Raw genomic sequence first — 21763 nt, 5'->3', positions numbered from 1 at the left:
TGGCGGCGATTGCAACTGGCAAAATGATGTCGATTTTAACATACATGAACATGTAGATTTACACACAGAGTCGTTCTAAACATAAATTATCAAAAAACCTATACTCGCCTATTTTTTCATGGACGCTGCAAATTTTGATGCCGTCTAGATCAAGCCTTCACATCCTGTCGTTTGTGACCCAACACAAGATTATCCGTCATAATTCTATTAAACTTTGCAACACTTTTTGCAAACGGATTATTCTTACTGAATAGACTTTCTTTGATACAATAACAAAGACAAAGTTTATTCATCAAAGAAAATACCCCTACGTTACCTTAAATCCAAAAGCAAAACAATTCGAATAGACTACTGAACCAAAATACACACCCATCAATATCTTTTACACACACAATTTCACATCCAAATAGGCACGCACATTCTGAACAACAATAACACGAATACTGTAAGCTAGATCTACATGTAGATCAAAATCCTTCGTCTCACCGGTGCCAACCGAGGTAAGTAGTCCATAGAATATGCACTTTTTCATAATTACATCCAGGATAAATTAACACGAAAAAAATGCGCGTCTTCAATGTTTTATTCCCAGACATCGCATACTAGTTTCGTGTACACCAAAATATGACATCACATATTTTTGGAAAATGACGCAATAAGTATGTCATTTTATGACGCCATCAATCAGCTGATTCATTATACGGATGGCGAAACATTATGTCCCTTAACTAGATCTAAAGATTGAAGGTCGCATAATTTTAAAGCTAAGGTTTTCTCGACTCTAGAGATTTGTTATGAACAATCATTCAGTGGTAGAATAAAATGTAGTACGTGCACGCGACAGGTATATTCAACAAGGTGTGACACAGGCTAGTTTATTCCATGAGGTGTTATACCGTCAATGTCGGTATAAAAATGGGATAAATACCAAACATATTTTATTTTAATAGCCCATTTATTCCTAGCGGACTCTCCCATCCATCTAAAGTGGATCATTTTATTTCCAAAATTATGGGTGTCTAGTATATTTATTTCTATATTTAGAATATTTCTTACAGAAATTCCTTTAAGCAAACAGTGCAGACCCTGATGAGATGCCGCATCATTCGGCGTCTCATCTGGGTCTACGCTGTTTGCCAATGCCTTTTTTCTAGACGCTAGGCATAAATGGGGTAAACATGTACTCATTCTTTGTAAGGTAATTATTTGTTATGATTAAACTCAAAGGTTACAACCGAAATGACAAGAAAGAAGGATGAATGAATTTTAAGTTTGTTGAAATTTAAAAACATAAGTATCACTGTTATTGTTGGCTTATTAAATAATGGAACACACATTATTCTGAACGTAAACATAACTTGTGTAGTTAAAATAATTGATAAGCGTCCCGAGAAAAGGGGGTTTAATGCATGTGCGTAAAGTGTCGTCCAAGATAAGCCTGTGCAGTCCGCACAGGCTTAGCAGGGAAAACACTTTCTGCTTTTATGTCATTTTCTGTTTAAAGGTAGCTTCTTATTAGCGAAAATCCAGTTTAGGCGGAAAGTGTTGTCCCTGTTAAGGCAATGCGGACTGTACAGGCTAATCTGGGTCGACACTTTACGCACTTGCATTAAACCCTCTTTTCACAGAGCGAGGCTCTAACAATTCATCATAGTTTTGGGTATCCTTAGCTTGTTAATATTGACAGTCTGATGTCTGAACTCCTTAGATTCAAAATCAATGTATCAATATTTCCAAACAGACAACAAATTAATAAATGATCACGACTTATAAATATAAGACTTCAATACGCAATAACAGGTACACACACAATTAAATAGAATTTTCAATTGATCATAATTTGCAATAAACATCAAATAGTAATCAGCCATTTCTTACTGGATTTAAGCTCCACAAAACCTGGCTATAGTTTCAATACTGATCGTTTGTTAAGTATTGCAAATGAAAACATATGCATGACGGTTAACTTTGTATAATATCTTCAGGCTCTAGATCAGCCAGAGATAGACCAGATATTGGCATCCACTCAACGAAATACCAAGTAATATGGTACATTGGATTATGCAATACTTGATAAGTTGTGTCTCACTTTCTCGAGCACGTCTATTTATAATTATAAAGTGGTATTTACACTAATAATACAACCGTAATTGCAATTATCACTCTTATTAATAATGATATTGCTACACGCGTCATGTTTTTAATTCTTTCTTGATCGATCTGCACATCTGTAACCGATGAATGAGAAGTACGTCTACTTAAATAAATATAAAGCCTCAACAGTTTAAAGTTCTCCGAAATCAAATTATTGTAGTGCGTTGTATTTATAAGCTAGTATTTTCTTTTTTGATTTGGAAGATTAAATTGACATTTTGAATCGGTGCATGGCTATCTTGAATATCGTCTACAAAATGGTGGCCGCATTTTTGTGTGCAATTTTTATAACCATAAAACATGTAAATTCGAATGAAAATTTGCAAATGTTTGAGAAAATATGTGTTTCCGGAAAATCCGCCATTTTTTTGAAACCACCGCACTACACATGGCAGCTGTCTTTTTAAAATCCGGTTCACTAGTGAAGTGCTAAACAAGCACACATAAACACGCACGCACGCTTGCTCTATCGAGCGTACCCCGTTCATGATGTGGGAGTAACGCTTCCGAATGGACAACTCTGTTGCCTGCTCCTTAGTCATAGTGGCCGTGGCAACAGCTTTTGCGTTTTGCCTGCAAACATAGTCAGACACTTGTTATGACAGGTAGAAGACTAAAAATATATGCATGCTTGGGTGTAAATAGAGAATACTAGGTCGGTACCGAATAAAACGACGTTTATTTTGCGAGGCTTAGAACATCTAAACCACGAGCCGAGAAAAATAAACCTTCGCTGTATTCGGCACCGACCTCGTATTCGATTTATCCCATCAATGTTCATAGTCGTCAATTATTTCTTCAAAAATAGAGAAATAGGAAAATAGAACTACACGGAAAATTCCAAAGTTATTTTAAGCAAACATTGTTTTATTATTTTATTCGTGCCGAGCCTGATATATTACAAAACGATCGGGCACAAACCTGTTTTTCTGCTCATCATACCTCTACGTCCCTGATTTTAAAGAAATAATGAAAAAAATACTAAACAACTCCGGGGGGGGGGGGGGGGGGGGGGGGTAACTTCCTATATACGGGTACATAGGGGTGTGCCGATTTTATGGGGTGTGTTTTTCGACCAAAGTTATAGATATGGGTATGCTTTTGAGCATCTAAGTATAGATATGGGTATTGAAATCAGAAATTTGCTTGTATATAAATGCATATAGATTTGAAAGTATCAGTATCAAATGGGTATGATAAATGTCATTCTTGTATATAAATGCGTATCAAAAAGTAAATTTCAGTAGCGGGAAAGATATAATAGCAAATTCAATAAGTATACTGTATTGATATGAAAGAGATTAAAATTCTAGTATGAAATGTGTCCACTTTATCAAATTCTAGTATTTAAAATGGTCCAGTTTATCAAACTTCTTGTATTGAAATGGGTCCACTTTCTCAATGGTATCGTAAACAAATGGGAATGCTTTTTCAAAAATCTTGTATCAAAATGAGTCTACTTTATCAGAGTTCCGGTATAAAAATGGGTCACATTTCGGAAGTCTCAGCGGGACACCCCTACCCTAAAATTTGGGAAGTAACCCCCCCCCCCCCCCCCCCCGGGAAACAACTGCAACTTTAGTGGGAAAGAATTGGACTTAAGTCGTTTGACGTTTAAACATGACGTCATTAGCACGCGCACTTAATATTTGTAAAAGATGTTTTTTGCTGTTTGTGTTGCATTTTGTGTTTAAATTATATTACATCTTGTAATCAAATTGTTTTTGTTTTTTTAAATCTGATTCGATTTTATTACAATGATTACTTTATAGTTGATTCCGAGTAATATGACCATCCTCCACACATGACTGATATAAGAGTCCGCCGCGCGTGACAGCTATATTTCAGCATTGCCGAAATAAAGGAAAATATATTCCACAGTGGTTTATTTCGACAATGCATGTCTGATGATGGGATAAAAATCAGAAGCTCTCGTCTGCTCGTGAAAAGATCAAACTTTCATTTTAAGCTCATCGAAAAAAAAAGATTCATGATGTCCTTAATTGAAATTATATTACACAAATACGCTTACAAAAATGTGTGTTATAAATAATAAAAACACAACTTCGCAAAATTCAATAAGATGTTTGATTAATAATTAGCACAATAACACAACAAGCATTTTTTAAAATGCGACGATCGAGCTCACGATTTAGGAATGAATCGACAAAAGGGGAATATATTTAAAAAAAGACATGTTTTACCTTTGACGATTTGAAATTAGTTAAGCTTAGGTATGTTTATAGACAATAAAATAATGACGATGAAACGACAAACATAATCATATGTAAGACTTAATCTGTCGAAAAGCCGACGCAGTGACCTTTTTCAATCAGTTGAAATAAAAGAAATATTAACATCTTTGAACATTTATCAACACATTAAATTAGTTTAAGACGTTGGATTCTGTAATTTGGTTCCTTACTTTGAACATCTTCTGCGTAAAACCCATTGTGCTGCAATTTTCACTTGACGCCCATGTATGAACGTGTGATACCATTGCTCCCACGCCACATGTTCACTTCATTAACGTAGAAAGTGAAAGGAACGGAAACTCCGGACAGATATTGGTTCTGAATGATGTCAACTAAATCGACCTGATTAAATAAAACGCATAGTGTAGTAATTGGTTTTCAATAAATATATTGTTTATTTGGTTGTCTTTTAAAATTAAAATTAAATAAAAATAAATATCATTTTCAAATACGAGCTTAACAAAACATAATTAACAAATGTGTGTTGGTAGATGTAGAAGTAGTAGCAGCCACGATAGCGATTCTAATACATGCATAGTGTATATGTATACGCAGCAACTGTATAGAGATGTATTGTGATACGCCTGTTCGTGAAACATATTACAAACGAGGCATCACATGCGCTTTTGCAACGTTTGCAAAAGCCGTTGTACTCGACGAAAACAGTATAACAGTAACCATTACACCTTATATTTTAAATTATGCATCTTTGATATGCACAATTAAAATAATAATTGTGAATGTAAATATATATATATAAATAAATGAAGCGCAAGCCGACAAATATTCCATCACAAAAATTCTGTCAACGAATACTAAAATATTTCCTTACTGTCAGTATAAATTATGGATATTTTACTACGGTAACATAACGTTGTACTCATTTCTTAAATATACTTTGTCTCAAATTGTTAAATTATATTTGTTATAACCAATACGTTGTAATATGTAGACACATGAGAATGTCTTGTTTTATATGTTGTGTATTGATACGATGTACGTTTGTACAAGTCTTAATAAACTGTCTGTTTTGTTATGTTCTTAAATAAACGGATTCTTTTTATCAGTTTTCCATTTGCCTTTGTCGAACGTTTCTCCACATTTGAGTAACGGGATGGTCACTTATAGTTTAACCTATTTAAGATGATTCCATTTGTTAAGCCGTATACGCGCTTTATTAGCTTTGAGAACAGAAGTTTCATGTAGACCTTACCTGATTTAACAAATCAAACTCGACCAAGGGTGTGTCGTCTTCCAACTGAGAGCCATCCTGATTTCGTTTCGGTTTGGATGTTATCATGATCTTTGTTCTATCTACTTCATAAGCTCAAACCAAACACCATGTTAATACACCATTAAGTAGCCAGACACTTTTTGAAATATAAAAAAAAGAATCACAACTTTGATTTTAAGTGACATCTTAACAAAATCTATTATTCGTAGTGTCGAAACGAATCCTTAAGGATATACGAGTGATGGAGATGAAGCTATGAATAACAGGTGTGGGTAACTAGAAACAATACAGTGAAATCTGTTTTTTTTTCAAGGTTTGATTGAGTGTATGTTATACAGTATCAACGGTTGATTCATTTATTTCGTATAAGTATAAACAGTCACCATTCGTTACTTCGTAAAGCTAGTGGAGGTACTTGGTTGAAACATTCAAGATATTTCGGAAGCTTTCCATAAAAAACAGCATGCACCACTTTTTATCACAACAGATAATGTAATGTGTTGTAAGACGGTAAAATTATGGAAAACCTCCAATATGAATATAAATGTTTTTTTCGACCCTAAGTTGCAAAATCACTTTGTCAGGACTGTCAAAATTATAACAAATATATAAAAAAAATCAGCATGTTCAATTACACATGCAATTCAACAAGAGTGTTGACACGAACATGACTAATAATGCTGAACACTGCTTTAAACTTCGCGCATCTTAAGTTTCAACATCAGCGCTTGAAAAATGCAAAGAAGTTCGCTCCATTAACCTTTCCTTACAAACCCACCAACCAATAGACAGTATTTCGTATATAAATAGCACGTTCTGATAAAACAATTAAGTTTCTTACTGGCTGAATTGCAATTTGATTAAAACAACACAGACATTTCTAAGTAGCTTTTGAATCACTGATTAATAATTAAGCAAACCTTTTTAGAAATGCTGCATTGTATAAACGTACAAACTTGAAGTGTCAATTTTACCTAAACCTTTTGTATGATAATATTAGGACTAGGGTACTAACGTATTGTACACTGCATAGAATGGACGATAATTGGGTCAATATAATTGAGTTTATCACACATTATAATAAGTAATGCATTACAGCCAGTAATAGCTTTGTTACTTTGCATAATCTGTTACTAGTATATAATTAATTACTATAAAATCAATTGTATTATTTCAATGATAATTGCTGGCTTATGCTATTGCTAGTTGTAGCGATCCTTACAAAAATAAGATGCTGTGTTCAATAAATGCCTCATATGGAAGCATAGTCAGTATTGATTAATTGGCTCATAGAAAGACTGATTCCAAAAGTTGGTCAATATCACGTTAGAAATGGAACAATAGCGTCGTAGGTTTGTGGAGTGCTCAAAGACAAATTTCATGCAAATCTTTGTAAGAATCATTATTTATCTCGTTATTTAACACCTTTCATGTCCAGCGAACCTCGCACGGACGGACAGTCAATCGCTAGTATATCCCTTCTGGCATTAGAAGATGGCAGGGGCATATTCAGATATCTGTTGTGACCCTAGAAATTGATTTGAATTGTTCATAATCAACACTACTACATGAAATACGTTGGATTACCACCACTTTGGTTCCGTGGTTATTTGTTCAAGACAAAAGTTGTTGCAAAAAGTCTTAAGGCGAAACTGCAAATGATCTTAAAACAAAAATTATAATCTATAATTATTTCATTTGAAGCACTATACATCATTAGCTAATAAGATTAAATATTGGTTTTCAATCACAACTCAATTGTGTTTTTACAGTTATAATTCAGCAGAAAACGTATCCTAAATATCAAAAGTAGGTCACAGACAGCCCAAAAAACACCAGACAAAAAGTGATTGTATGGCCAAATAGTATACAATTAATTAATTCATATTAATTTATATATCGATAATGTGATAAATTTCACAATATGCATGGGTTGCTTACATAATGTCATACAAATGCACGATGACATCCATTACAATTTGTTTTTATTAGGAACGTTTTACTTTAGAAATATTTTCATACATTCAAAACGGTCATGAACTCAAAGGACGAGTTGAGGAATATATCATCCAAGACTACATCTTTTAGAAAGCCATTTTTTCAAATATTTGTATTGATAAACAAGGTTTTGTAACAATCTATACTATACATAGATAGCTTTCACAGCAAAATTTGGCTCACCTGAAACTGATTGTTTCCTAGGGGTGTTAACTAATTTTTCATGAAGATCTAGACAAAAAGGCATTGTGAGTATGAACAAACTATTTGCGTCTATCCGATCTAGTTGAGCATTGTTATCGAGTTCCTACTTTTATTTATTTGAACATTCTGATCAACTGCCATGAAGATCTGGTAAACATTGTAAGTGCTAACATAGATTTTAATGATTTTAGTTATTGATCAATTGCTTGGAAGCACATGACCCACTTTGGAACGTGACCAGTTAATCACTGAGACTAGACCTTGTGACCTAAATGCTGAATATGCTACTTTCAAGCTTGACTTTGAAATCATTTAAAATAATGTTCTTACCAATTTACAAGTGGATCAGAGAGAGAATGTGACCACTAAAGTATTAACATACCTTTTCTTATATTTGACCTATTGCCCTAATTTTTAATAGAATATGAAACCCAAAATGACATAGAGGTGACTAGTTTAATAAGAGCCTGGCAAAGAGGTGACACCCAAATTTAAACATTGCAAAATGATATATTATGTGTTCACAATAAACTTTGGATAAAGTACAACAAAGAGTGATAACAAAAGCTCACCTTGTCACATCATAGCAAGTGAGCAAAATAACCAAAACTATGACATCATATAATTGCTCAGTTACTTCCAATAAAAATAAAATGTTACTTTTGAAACAAATACAATACCTCCCCTTTCTTACTACAGGCTTACTACAAGATAGTCCTGTATCGCTCACCCAAAACTCCTTCTATATTGTCAAAAACTTGTGTATGATTTGACTAAGTTGTAGCCTAGCTTTAGCCTGCACATGACCAACTTGCAAATTCTGCTTTTGATTTGATTAAGATGGACATTGTAAGCAATTTTCATGAAAATCAGGAAGATAATGTGACCTGTAGAAAGGTAAAGGAAGTTTTCTATATTTTGACCTAATGACATAGTTTTTGACAAACTACCAACTTTCAAACTGAAACTTTATTTCATCGAGATAATATTCTGTCCAATTTTCATGAAGATGGAAGAAAATTTGACCTCTGGAGTGTTCACTAACCTTTTCTGTGATTTGGTTTGTTGACCTAGTTAGGACCACATATGACCTACTTTCAAACTTAACCTAGAATTGACCGAGATGAACATTTACCAACATAAGACAAACAAGGGCTGTTTGTAAAACATGCATGCCCCCCATATGGGCTGTCAGTTGTAGTGGTAGCCATTGTGTGAATACATTTTTTGTCACTGTGACCTTGACCTTTGACCTAGTGACCTGAAAATCAATAAAGATCATCTGCTAGTCATGACCAATATAACTATGAAGTTTCATGATCATAGGCCTAACTATTCTCGAGTTATCAACAGGAAACCTTTTTACTGTTATGAGTCACTGTGACCTTGACCTTTGACCTAGTGACCTGAAAATCAATATTAATCATCTGCTAGTCATGATCAATATACCTATGAAGTTTCATGATCATAGGCCTAACTATTCTTGAGTTATCAACAGGAAACCTTTTTACTGTTATGAGTCACTGTTACCTTGATCTTTGACCTAGTGACCTGAAAATCAATAAGGGTTATATGAGTGACTCCGGCTTATGTGCGACAATTGATGTCTTCGGGTTTTAATGCGGCATATAATAAAATATTTATATGAATTGCTATGTAATTTTGCATTTTTAGACAGAAGTAAATGACCAGAAAAGAAAATATATGACATGAATGGTTATTTGCAATTAAAACTTTACATAAAAACCGCCGTGATATCATACGTTGACATAATAAGCATGTCTTCGCCAAAAATGTGTTCGTTATATGTACTTCTTTAAAAAATAAATAAATGTCAGTTTTCAAAATTTGATTGCTGTTCAACATATGCAAATTAGTTGTCTTTACTTGATAAGAAATAGATTTTTGACAGAAGTGAATATTTTTGGGAAAAAAAATAAATGTACGGATGTCTTCAAAAGTGCAACCAGTTACGAGTCATTGTTTTAAAGTGCATTAAAATATATGAGATTGTAAAAATATGTTGCTTAAATGTCTTAATTAAAAACATTTTATTATATACTTAAGCTAAAACTATTCTTTACCAGTTTAGTTGTGTACTTTAGTTCAAAATTAAATGTCAAATATCTAAACAAATAGCGTAATAATTGAAAAACCATTTACGAGACAGTAAAATAATTTAAGAACAAATACACGTACTAGTATAACGACTAGGAATAATTATGTTAAGAACTTAAAGGAGGATTATATTTAACTGAAAATATAACTTTTATTACAATGAGATTATTTGTTTCGTCCTTTTTACGATTTGATCGTATCTGTAAACCATTTACGAGCCACCAGTTACGAGTCACGAAACATAGCAAAAATGTCTTTTACCAATTATTTCCAGTCAATACAATATTTTCGGATAAATAACGTCATATTTGAGTAATATATGACGTCAGAACATAAGATCGACCATTGTCTCGAACGTAGTTTCCAAAATAGAAAAATAACGCATTTTTTTTTTTTAAATTATGTTTTAATGTGGTTTTCATATTTATATCTGGATTATATTTGATATTTTTGTATTTAAACACATTATATGAAAAAAAGATACAGAAACATGAAAGGTTTAATTATGTTTATTAAATAATTGCCTATTATATCTTGTGTCCCGTAAATGGTAATTTTGTCCCGTAACTGGTTTAGTTTTGATGCAATTATACTGTATATAACTATATTGAACGTTTACAACAGATTTTTTCATGTTTACATGTACATGCAAGCAATATTTTATGATAATACAATACAATTTTTCAATTATCATGTTACAAATTGACGTATTTATAGCAATAATAAGAAAAATGTAAATTACATACTATTTCTTTTACTGGTTTAATTAAAACTCGAATTTTGAGTTAACTGTCACAGATGTACTCATAAAAATTTGGATTTTAGTCACAAGTATACAATTGATTCATAAAAATAAACGAACATAACAAATAGTTAAAACTTTATTTTTCTCTAAAATATTGTGTTAATGTCGTGCTTAAGGCGGATCGAGTGATATACCAGTCATGATCAATGTACCTATGAAGTTTAATTGTCCTAGGCGTAAGCATTTTTGAGTTATCATCCGGATACTATTTTACTGTTTTGAGTCACTTTGACCTTGACTTTTGACCTAGTGACCTTAACATCAATAGGGGTAATCTGCAAGTCATTATCAATGTACCTATGAAGTTTCATGATCCTAGACTTAGCATTCTTGAGTTATCATCCGGAAAACATTAAACTGTTTTGACTCACTGTGACCTTGACCTTTGACCAAATGACCTGAACATCGATAGGGATCATATATCAGTCATGATCAATGAACCTATGTAGTTTCATGATCCTAGGCCTAAGCATTCTAGTCACTGTGACCTTACCCTTTTATCTAGTGACCTGATAATCAATAGGGTTCATCTGCCAGTCATGATCAATGTACATATGAAGTTTCATGATCCTAGGCCTAAGCGTTCTTGAGTTTTCATCCAGAAACCATCTGGTGGACTGACCGACTGACGGACTGACTGACATGTGCTAAACAATATACCCCGAACAAGCCACATAAGAAATGCAGCATAACACATTCTGAAAGTAAAAGACATCTGTGCAATGATATCTTTTCTTCAAATGGTAGGATGAACCAACAAGAGGGCTTAAAAGGCCCAAAGTCGTTCATCTGAGATAACAAGATATTATTGGGACAAATATTGTGACCAAAAATCATGAAGATCGGAAAATAAATGTGACCTCTCGGGTGTTAACAATGTTTTACTATAGCAATATAAGGAAAAATGCCCCACCCCCTGGACGCCATGTTTTTCAACCAATTGTAACCATTTTCGAACTGATCCAAGATATCATTGAGACTTATATTCTGGCCAAATTTTATGAAGATTGAAATATAAACGTGGCATCCACAGAGTTAACATGGCAAATGTTGACGGCTCACGACGGCCATAAAGCGATCACAAAAGCTCACCATGAGCACGTTGTGTGAATACACTCAATGCGTTCAAATTCTTCTCACAGGCTTTGCCATCGACCCGTATGGTATGGATGGCTTTATTATTTATTGCTATCATGTACCTGCAATATTGTGTGTATGTTTACAGTACACATCATTGAGTGCTTCGAGTGCGGGAGGTCGCGGGTTCGATCCCCGGCCGCGACATACCAAAGTCGTGAAAAATGGTACTAGTGGCTACCATGCTTGACGCTCAGCATTAAATGGGTAGCACTAGGAAGATAAAATCGAAGCAGCCAGGTAAGTATTCTTTAGTGGATACATTTTTGTCGCACAATAGCTGTATAGCTAATGTTACTTGTTGAGTATATGCGACGTTAAATAAAGCTTCTTTATCTTTTTCTTTATCTTTACACAAAGCATATGGCATAAATAGACTAATTGAGCTTATAATAATCTGATTACTATAGCCAGGTCAATTAAGGACTTAAAAAAACATTTTTGTTGTCCTGATTTCATGAAGACTTGAGATATTTATGCACATAGAGTTTCAAGATATGGGATTATCCACAAATAAAAAGTATTTATGATCTTTGTTGTGCAGGCTCTTTTTCCATGACAGTCAAAGTGAAATTTCCATGTGAAAAGGATGTCAATTTTTTCATTCAACCATTGTGTATAAAGAACGGTTCTGCATATAATTTGCCATTTTGATAGGAGATGACCAGGGTTACCGAGAAAAGGGATATGCATTTGAGATCTGGTCAGGACTCCATATAAAAGTGGTTATATTTAAAAATGTTTAAATACCACATGACCACGGACTCTAGATCTCCGTGACATGACTAAGGTTCTAAATAAATCTAACATGAGCATTTGAACTATATCTTTTAAAAACAATTAAAAAATAATATTTGATGTACAGATTTAATCTACCAATGTGTACAGATACTACTTAACATATATTTGACTGTATTGAATGTAGGAACTAGTTAAAATATCCATTAGAAAAAGAGATCAGGATATGCAATATTCATTGCCTGAAGCAAAGACCCAGGAGCTATGTTTATATATCTTTAAACACACTGATTAAAGAAGTAAAACAATACATTGAAACAACAGAGGTAAAATCATCCCCTCTGAACAATACGATACATAATTATGAATCGTATCTTTTTATCTGGATCTGGATAGGTACACAGCAGGATGTTTAGATGTGCGCGCTGCGGGAGAGATATAGGAGTTACTTATATTTTGGATGTAATTTAATTCACTGAAATTATTCACTGAAGTTACAGTATGATCTCATTTGATATAGATGTACATTATTGTTTCAAGAAAAATATATTAAATAATGATCAGTATTAATTCACTGTCATGATTTCAGCATCATTAAAATGATTTCAGTAAAGTCTATCATTCATATGCATCAATGTTGTAAATATCAATATAAGTATACTACATGAAAACATTTTTGAAACAATGGCTGTTTGTAAAACATGCATGCCCCCCATATGGGCTGACAGTTGTAGTGGCAGCCATTGTGTGAATACGTTTTTTGTCACTGAGACTTTGACCTTTGACCTAGTGACCTGAAAATCAATAGGGGTCATCTGCGAGTCATGATCAATGTACTTTTGAAGTGTCATGACCATAGGCGTAAGCATTCTTGTGTTATTATTCGGAAACCATTTTTCAAAGTTAGGTCACTGTGACATTGATCTTTGGCTTAGTGACCTAAAAATCATTAGGGGTCATCTGCGAGTCATGATCAATGTACCTATGAAGTTTCATGATCCTAGGCATAAACGTTGTTGAGTTATCATCCGGGAATCATTTTACTATTTCGGGTCACCGTGACCTTTGCCTTTGACCTAGTGACTTGAAATTCAATAGGGGTCATCTGCGAGTCATGATCAATTTATCTATGAAGTTTCATGGTCCTAGGCATAAGCGTTCTTGAGTTATCATCCGGAAACCGTTTAACTATTTCCGGTCACGGTGACCTTGACCTTTGACCTAGTGACCGCAAAATGGTTCATCTGCGAGTCATGATCAATTTATCTTTGAAGTTTCATGATCTTAGGCTTAAGCGTTCTTGAGTTATCATCCGGAAACCATTTTACTATTTCGGGTCACCGTGACCGTGACCTCTGACCTAGTGACCTGAAAATCAATAGGGTTCATATGCGGGTCATGATCAATGAACCTATGAAGTTTCATGATCCTAGGCAAAGCGTTCTTGAGTTATCATCCGTAAACCGTTTTACTATTTTGTGTCACCGTGACCTTGACCTTTGACCTAGTGACCTAAAAATCAATTTGTCATCTGCGAGTCATGATCAATGTACACATGAAGTTTCATGATCCTAGGGAAAAGCGTTCTTGAGTTATCATCAGGAAACCATTTTACTAGTTCGGGTCACCGTGACCTTGCTCTTTGACCTTATGACCTCAAAATCAATTTGGGTCATCTGCAAATCGTAATCAATGTACCTATGAAGTTTCATGATCCTAGGCATAAGCATTCTTGAGTTATCATCCGGAAACCATCTGGTGGACGGACATACGGACGACATGTGCAAAACAATATACCCTCTCTTCTTCGAAGGGGGGCATAATAATACAGTAGCATGAACCAACAAGGGAGGCAACTTGTTATGTCACAATTTGGCAGTGTATAAAAAATGGTACTTAATTATCTCGCTAAACATGGGTCTAAATTACGTTTAAAAGCTATTTTCTGATTGGATGAAACAGTCTGGAATCATCCAATAAATTAAGTCGAGATATTTATCTTGCGGAACATGCAATGCCATGCCGCATGCAAGCTATTTATAAAGTAAATATCGTAAATCAAAAAGTTTGTTATGTTTGTTTTCACGGTCATAGACAGTGTTCCTGGCTGAAAACGATGCAATATTACTTTTAAATCATTCATGCATTAGTTTTTAGCAAAAAAAGAGGTAGAATATTAGTGGAAAACATAATTTGTTTTATTTAAACTTGTGTCTGCTACAATTTAAGGAGTGGTTACGGAAATTACCGATTGTACAGATGTATCGACAGACATATGCAAAACGAAAGAATAGCTTGCATATTTCAAGTTTATCAGCCTTGAAATCACCTATTAATCAAAGGAGAATCGAAATTATTAAAATATAAACCAGTAATGTTCATTTACACCAAAATCTTTGGGCACAACGATCTTATTTTTGGAAACCGTGACGTATTGTTTTTCGGAAACCGACGATCGGTAATTTCCATAACATATGGAAAATTTCATCACTGACAAGTTTCGTTTCTAATGTTTTTCTCAAATATTCTATCACAAAATTATTGTATACCATTACACAAATGAATGACAAGTAATAATTCCTTGATTTTGGGGAGGGACGCTGTCTATAAAATGCTTTTAAAAAAACTAAACTTAAGTGCATAAAATATTGAAAAATAAATCATAATTTAAGTGTCGACAAGTGTTCGTTTTATCCGATATATTCATTCATCAACATTGCTCAGACACTCAATTTTATATTGGAAATTATTACGAATAACTGATTAAACTTGCATTATTTATTTTTATCTTTAAACTTCCATTTCATAAATGTTTTTTTTATAAACGTCGTCAATTATTAATTGTATATAGATTTCTCTATAGTTTGACAAACATTTAGGCAAATATTTCTCATGTAAGATAAAATGCAAATAATTAATAAAATATTCCCTTTTTATCAGTATGTTGGTTTATCGTTCAATAACAATATCACTTTGAACATTGAATTATTTAAAAGTTATAACAAACATTAAATGTTCTCCGAAAAAATGATTCATAACACATATAACAGATTGATAGGAAGATATGAACAAATCAAGGTTGCTAGGTTGCCCGCCTTGAATGGTCCTGTTAGTATGGAAGTACTTGATATATAAAATTATTAGCCTGTCGGTGTTGTAAAGACATGAAATATTTATGGATGTCTCAAAGTGTAGAATTATTTTGCATTTAGTATAAGAAAGGCAACATAAAACCTTAAGTGGCTGACAAGAACTTGTGGCTGAATACAACTAAAAAGAGGCATTATGCTTCTTGAAAATAAAAGTATACATCATTATATATGAATTTTCTGATCAAAAGTGTTAATTTTAGTGAAAAGGGGAAATACATTTTCAAGAATAAACAATATAATTATAAATGTTTTGGCGAGGTGCATAATAGAATTATCATAGTACCAGTTTTTTCTTAAAATCCAGTAACATTTTTTTTTATTTCATAACCCCTTGTTGCAAAAAAAATCATGAAAAATAGGATTTTCAGTGTAACCTAGTAAAATAAAATAAAAAATGCTTTATTAGACCATAGATATTATTTTTGCAATCATTTTTCATCAATTACAAATGTTTTAAAAAATTATTGTCTCATGCTACTCATGGTACCAGTTTTTTGTCAGAAAATTTATTACATTTTTTAAAAATGAGTTATGCCTTGTTGCCAAAAAATTCATAAAAAATATAATTTTCAAAGATATCCTTTAAAACAAAAAGAAAATGCCTTCTTAAACCTTAAATATTATTCCTTCAAGCATTTCACATAAATAATTTATGTTTTAAAAATAATCATTGGTTCATGCTAAATACTGTTTGATCTACTGTAAATAATGTAACTACAAATCCAAGTAGTGAGTCCATCAAACTATAGCAACCGAAACACCTGCACCCGATTGTATAAACAGTTAAACCGGCGGTTAACCACATACCGGCGGTTAAAAGTCGGTAACTTGTTGGTTACTGGTCGGTAAGCGTTTGTATAAAATTGGGTAAGTTATACCGATCGGTATAAACGGTAAAAACCCAGTTAAAACATACCCTGCTTCTCTAGGTGGGTAAGTACAAGTAACCGAGAGATAACTTACACAAAAATGGCCGAGTCGCGCGACATTATAAAAGCTAACCATCGACAACCTTGAACATTTCGACAAGTAAACAGACAATTGCAGCGACTGACACTTTATTTGACTTAATTTACAGGGCAATACGTTTTCCGACTTCGGACGACGAATTTAAGGACGCGCAGAACGTGATTTTTATATAATGTTATGGATATGCCGTGTGTGATCCGATGCATCAATGGCGCCCATGTTAAAACCATTTCTCCGAAAACCGTAAACGACAGAAGTACAAACAAAAAACAAAACACGTTCGAACTAGTATCTTACCTTTAATAATCCTTTAAAATCCATAAATAATCCATTTAACTCAATAATTGACGATTTTGCATCTAGGGTCTTTAATAATTATTTAGGCATAGTTAAATAAAGACCCTTGTGCCATCCTATATTCTAACTATTTTCAAATAAGTTTATGAACTCGATAAACTTTCTTTTTCGTCACACGCTACGTCACGTACTCTACATTACTGCTGTTCAAATGAACCGGAGCAGTTTAACAAATAATAGCCGTTGGTAAACTCGGTTACATTTGCAGATTTCTGCATACAAACATATGTTTAAACTTACACAATGTTTTATTTGTCTATGGTAAATGCGCTAACTGTACACGAAAATAATTTAATATATAAGTAAATAAAGAATGAAAAACATTCCATTACACAACAGATAAATGAGTCGTTAATACCCGTGTAAAAAATGGGACATTCCGAATTCCAGTGTGGTGCTATTTTTATCATCTTATACTTTACACATCTCTATGCCTAACATGAATTTAATCGGAAAGTAAATTTTGCAGATTATTTATGAATTGTGCGATATTTGTATGGCTTGTTGTACATTCTAAAAATGTCAAAAGTATATGCACGGATTATAAACAATGCACATTGCACGAAATAAGGAAAATGTGATAAATTGACAATTGAAATGCGTCGATATACAGTGCATGTACGTGTGAAATAAGTCGCGTTTATAATAAATCGTCAAAAAGTCTCGCACTTTTCTCAATTTCAATATGCAATATTGGACTACAGAAAGAGTGATTTTCGGATGTAATTTGATGTTAAGGATATACTCAGCTTTGTGCTTTGAATGTGTAAACATCGTTCTTTGGCGAAAGATATTATTTTATAACGCAGTCATATGAAAACGGGTTATAAGCAAAATTAAAAGAATAGGCTAGCATGTTACGACGACCATGAATATGTTACATCATTTAAAAAACAAGATAATTAGGCGTCTCATCAAGAACTCTCTCGCAGTTGGAAGCACCAGGGATTCCGCTAAATGAGGCAAATCCCGACATCATGATATTTTTTTCCCTGGTCTGTGACATATGTTCGTAAACATTTTGAAAAATTTGATGACGTCATACTTAAAATGTACACTTTATTTTATTGTAAAAGCATTTGTAAATGAATTTGATAAAAAAAAAATACATGACGCTGTTTATTTTTTTTTTTGTTAACGAAATCGAAGCGTTACACTTCGCGCGAAAATTACGTCATTAGAAAATGCATTGTGGGAATGTTTTGGTTAAATTTACCGTTGGTTAAATTCCACTATGCGCGGTTTAGTTACTTTGCGGTATTTCGTATTTATACAATCGACGGTTACTAAACCTGAATAAACGCAAACTTACCAAGGTTTAAAAGCTACCGAGCGGTAACTTTAACCAGCATTTATACAATTGGGTGCTGGTGTGCCAAGGCACAAGCCGAAGTCAAATGCCTTCTAACTTAGTGAATTTTACTATTTATATTTGGATGCATTTGTATGTGTTTGAAAAAATGTATAATCTTAAATGACATCTTCTGACCATGCATGTCCTAGATTTCAAAATCCAGACCCTGGTCTGACACATTGGTAACATTAACGTTTAACTGTTACCAGGCTTCTGAATTTAATTAGCCAGGTAACAGGAAAAGGGCATTCTTATCAGTATACAATAAACTATCTGTCATTGTCAGAAAACCGCTCTTAAGCAAACAGCTTTCAAGCAACTGCAGGCTGAACTGGATCTAAACTGGCCACAATCGCCTTAATGTCTCTTTTACTGGGATACAGTTCATTTAACTTTAAACGGATATTTTGACGTTTTGGTAAATTGACAAAAATTGAAAAAAGTTGTATCGGTTTCGCAAATGTTCGTTTTAGTTATGTTTTTTTTTTTAGGAAACAGTATTACTGAACATTTATCATGGTCTAATACAGCTATTATATGCATCTTTTAACGATTTAAAAATTATAAAGCGTTGCAACGCGAAACGATTGAATAATTTGGAGAGTTATGTTGTTGTTATTAAATTGTGTGAAACTACGAAGATTGCTTATATTAGGTATAAAATATGTCAACCATTTGACAGATGTTTCATAGCTTTTCATCGCCAGTGATAAGTGGAGATATATATTTCACAATTCATAGACAGGTGATTGGATTGTCATAAACATGCAGAAAAATGAATATTGATATCTTATGTGTATGGCGTCCCAAATTTGGGACATGACTTAAATTGCATAAAGCAATAATATTCCAATAGTTAATATCATTATAAAAATGTTTAATAGCATTATTCTAAAGTTCCTTACAGTTTTTGATAAAATTGCTATAAAATGTGGTAATTAATGGGACTTTGATTAGTAAAATGCTCACATGTAAAAGGAGCATACGTTTATGTTTCGGTAGAGCGGATTATTTTTCAATATTCTGTTCTCCTTCAATGCTATCAAATAAATAGGTTTAAACTTGACGTGTACGCTAAGGAGTGTAGTCTTCTGTCCATTACATCAACCTTATAAGCAGTCTTAATACGCTCCTTTCATATTCTCCTTAAATGACAAAAGAAGAAAAAAATATTGCACTTATCCCTATTCAATATGCATTATAATTTTATGCAATTTAAGGAAAGATTTAAAGTACATGTACCGGGGGTATGTCAAATTAATATAACAATAAAATAGTTGTTTATTCATGTAAAAATGACATTTTTATTATCGTTTTTTTTAATAATGATCATACTTGCCAATTTCCTTGCCAAGATTTGTATTGGCATGAAAATATATAACAGATATATAACTGATATAGCATATTGTTTTTTACCATAACTATCCAAGATTGCAGAAACTTCAGATGCGATTGGCTTTGTCTGGATGTCATTTGCCAGCGCGTGCGCGTTTCAAGTCCTTTTCCATATATGTTTATTGACGGTTGTAGACATTCTTTCATATGAACTAACACGTACACCGTTCGTTATCCAGGAACCCGAACCTGAAACAGTGTATTTTTATATATTTAAAAACGAATATCCGAATTTAAATCTGAAATTCTGCAATTAAAGTATGCAAGGAAATCACAAAAACAACCATTACATATTTTAAAATAAAATCTACTGCCAAACTTGTATGGTATGCACGAATGGGCAAAAATAAAACGAGATGACAACTACATCACTGATGAAATTCGAATGGCGTGAAAATTATTTGCCAGGGAAAACAACTCCCAATGCAAGGCCATAGACAGGGGCATCTTTGAATTACTAGTGCACAAAAAGAGCATCACTTTACAAAAACAAACAAATTTACAATAAGCGCGAAAGAGATCTAAATAATGATTAAAACATTCCCTTCACGTTTTTAAGTAGTTATTCATATATTGAACTTGACCTACTAAACGACTTAACGGGGAAAACCAACATTCAAATAACTGTTTCTTGATGTCAATAATACAATTGCTGATGTGTTTTTAACTTTAACTACATAACTAAATTATAATCATGCCGTCCGTATTCTATACCGAGTACATTCTTGAAATCAAAATATCAAATAAAAAAATTGCAGAATGCTTTTCATGATAAACAATCAAGATGGCTGACAATTCAGTTGCAAACGGCTACGTCTTTGTTCCATATAAGGAAGGACAGAAATGCCAATACCACAAATGAAATACCTCTTTTTCGTTTAGGTTTTAGAGTAAGATATTTTTATAACGGGTGTATATTTAGTTAAACTTAAGTGTAATTCATATTTCTAATTTATGATTTGATGGGTTTTTTTGGCGGGCGGGGTTGCAGCAGGCGCGCGTGTAACGGTTGTTGTCTGTGATTTATTACTACAGCATAAACAGTTTTATATGTACGCACGTTAAATTGTAGTAGATTTATAAGATCAGAAGTTATTTGCAAACGCATATTGCAAGTATTATTAAGTCTGTTATATTTAATGTATAATACAGTTTCGATTATAATATTCTTTGAACACTAACCTTTCCAAATCGCCCAAGTACGATTCATCCACGATTAATGATTGTATTGCAATTTCAAAACCATAATGACACGGCGTCGGCCAATTTCCTGCAATCCGCAAGGTAATACTATTAGGTCGAGCTACACATTATTGTTTACTTATGGTAGGTTGAAGTGTTACAAATATGATGTAAATTTTATGGATTTTCTTAATAGAAGTAATCATCGCGTTGTGTTGATACACAGACATTATACAGTAAATAAGGTTTTTACCATGATTTAGATCAAGCTCCTGTGATATGCTATCCCTCTGATATAAAAAATCATGTATTGTCCACTATCCATTCGTGAGCGAGCCAATACTATTTTGAGTAAAACATCATAAATAGGCATTTTAACTAAGCCATCAAGATGAATACTTTCAATAATGCCTGGCCGCTCGCCCATTCTCGATTTTAGGTCACCAACTAACATGCTATCTCCTTGCGACAATAGATTAGTACACCAGACGCGTTAAAAGAATCAAATTCAAGATAGGGAACATTTAAATTATAATAACTGCCATTCATATTGTGGTGTATGACATGCACAGACAAAAATGTAATTTTGTCTAAACATGATGTTTGCTGATTTTCCCCTTAAACAAACGTATACCGTTAATGTTATGGTCGATTGGCTTAATTACATTTTAGTCGGGGCATGAAAAACAATAAAATTATTGATATGAATGT

The 21763-nt window shown here is 33.2% G+C and overlaps 1 protein-coding gene and 1 long non-coding RNA gene across 3 annotated transcripts in view; both read right to left on the bottom strand.

The window, feature by feature from the left end:
- Positions 1–357, bottom strand: part of LOC127868329 (uncharacterized) — a 32868-nt gene extending 32511 nt beyond the window's left edge. The window contains exon 1 of one of the 2 annotated variants that reach the window (XM_052409986.1): positions 109–357. The gene's annotated coding sequence lies outside the window, so the exon portion shown is untranslated. The remainder of the gene's footprint in view (positions 1–108) is intronic. The other variant, XM_052409987.1, reaches the window with a different exon arrangement.
- Positions 358–1611: 1254 nt separating this feature from the next.
- Positions 1612–21471, bottom strand: LOC127870387 (uncharacterized). The gene is made up of 4 exons (XR_008044787.1): positions 21306–21471; positions 21053–21140; positions 19892–20059; positions 1612–2727 (listed from the first exon to the last, which is right to left on the bottom strand). It is a non-coding gene; the product is annotated as an uncharacterized LOC127870387 (long non-coding RNA).
- Between the last annotated feature and the right edge of the window lie 292 nt (positions 21472–21763).

Source organism: Dreissena polymorpha, chromosome 2, assembly GCF_020536995.1.
Source record: "Dreissena polymorpha isolate Duluth1 chromosome 2, UMN_Dpol_1.0, whole genome shotgun sequence".
Classification (NCBI taxonomy): domain Eukaryota; kingdom Metazoa; phylum Mollusca; class Bivalvia; order Myida; family Dreissenidae; genus Dreissena; species Dreissena polymorpha.
This window is presented reverse-complemented; position numbering and strand designations above follow the sequence as displayed.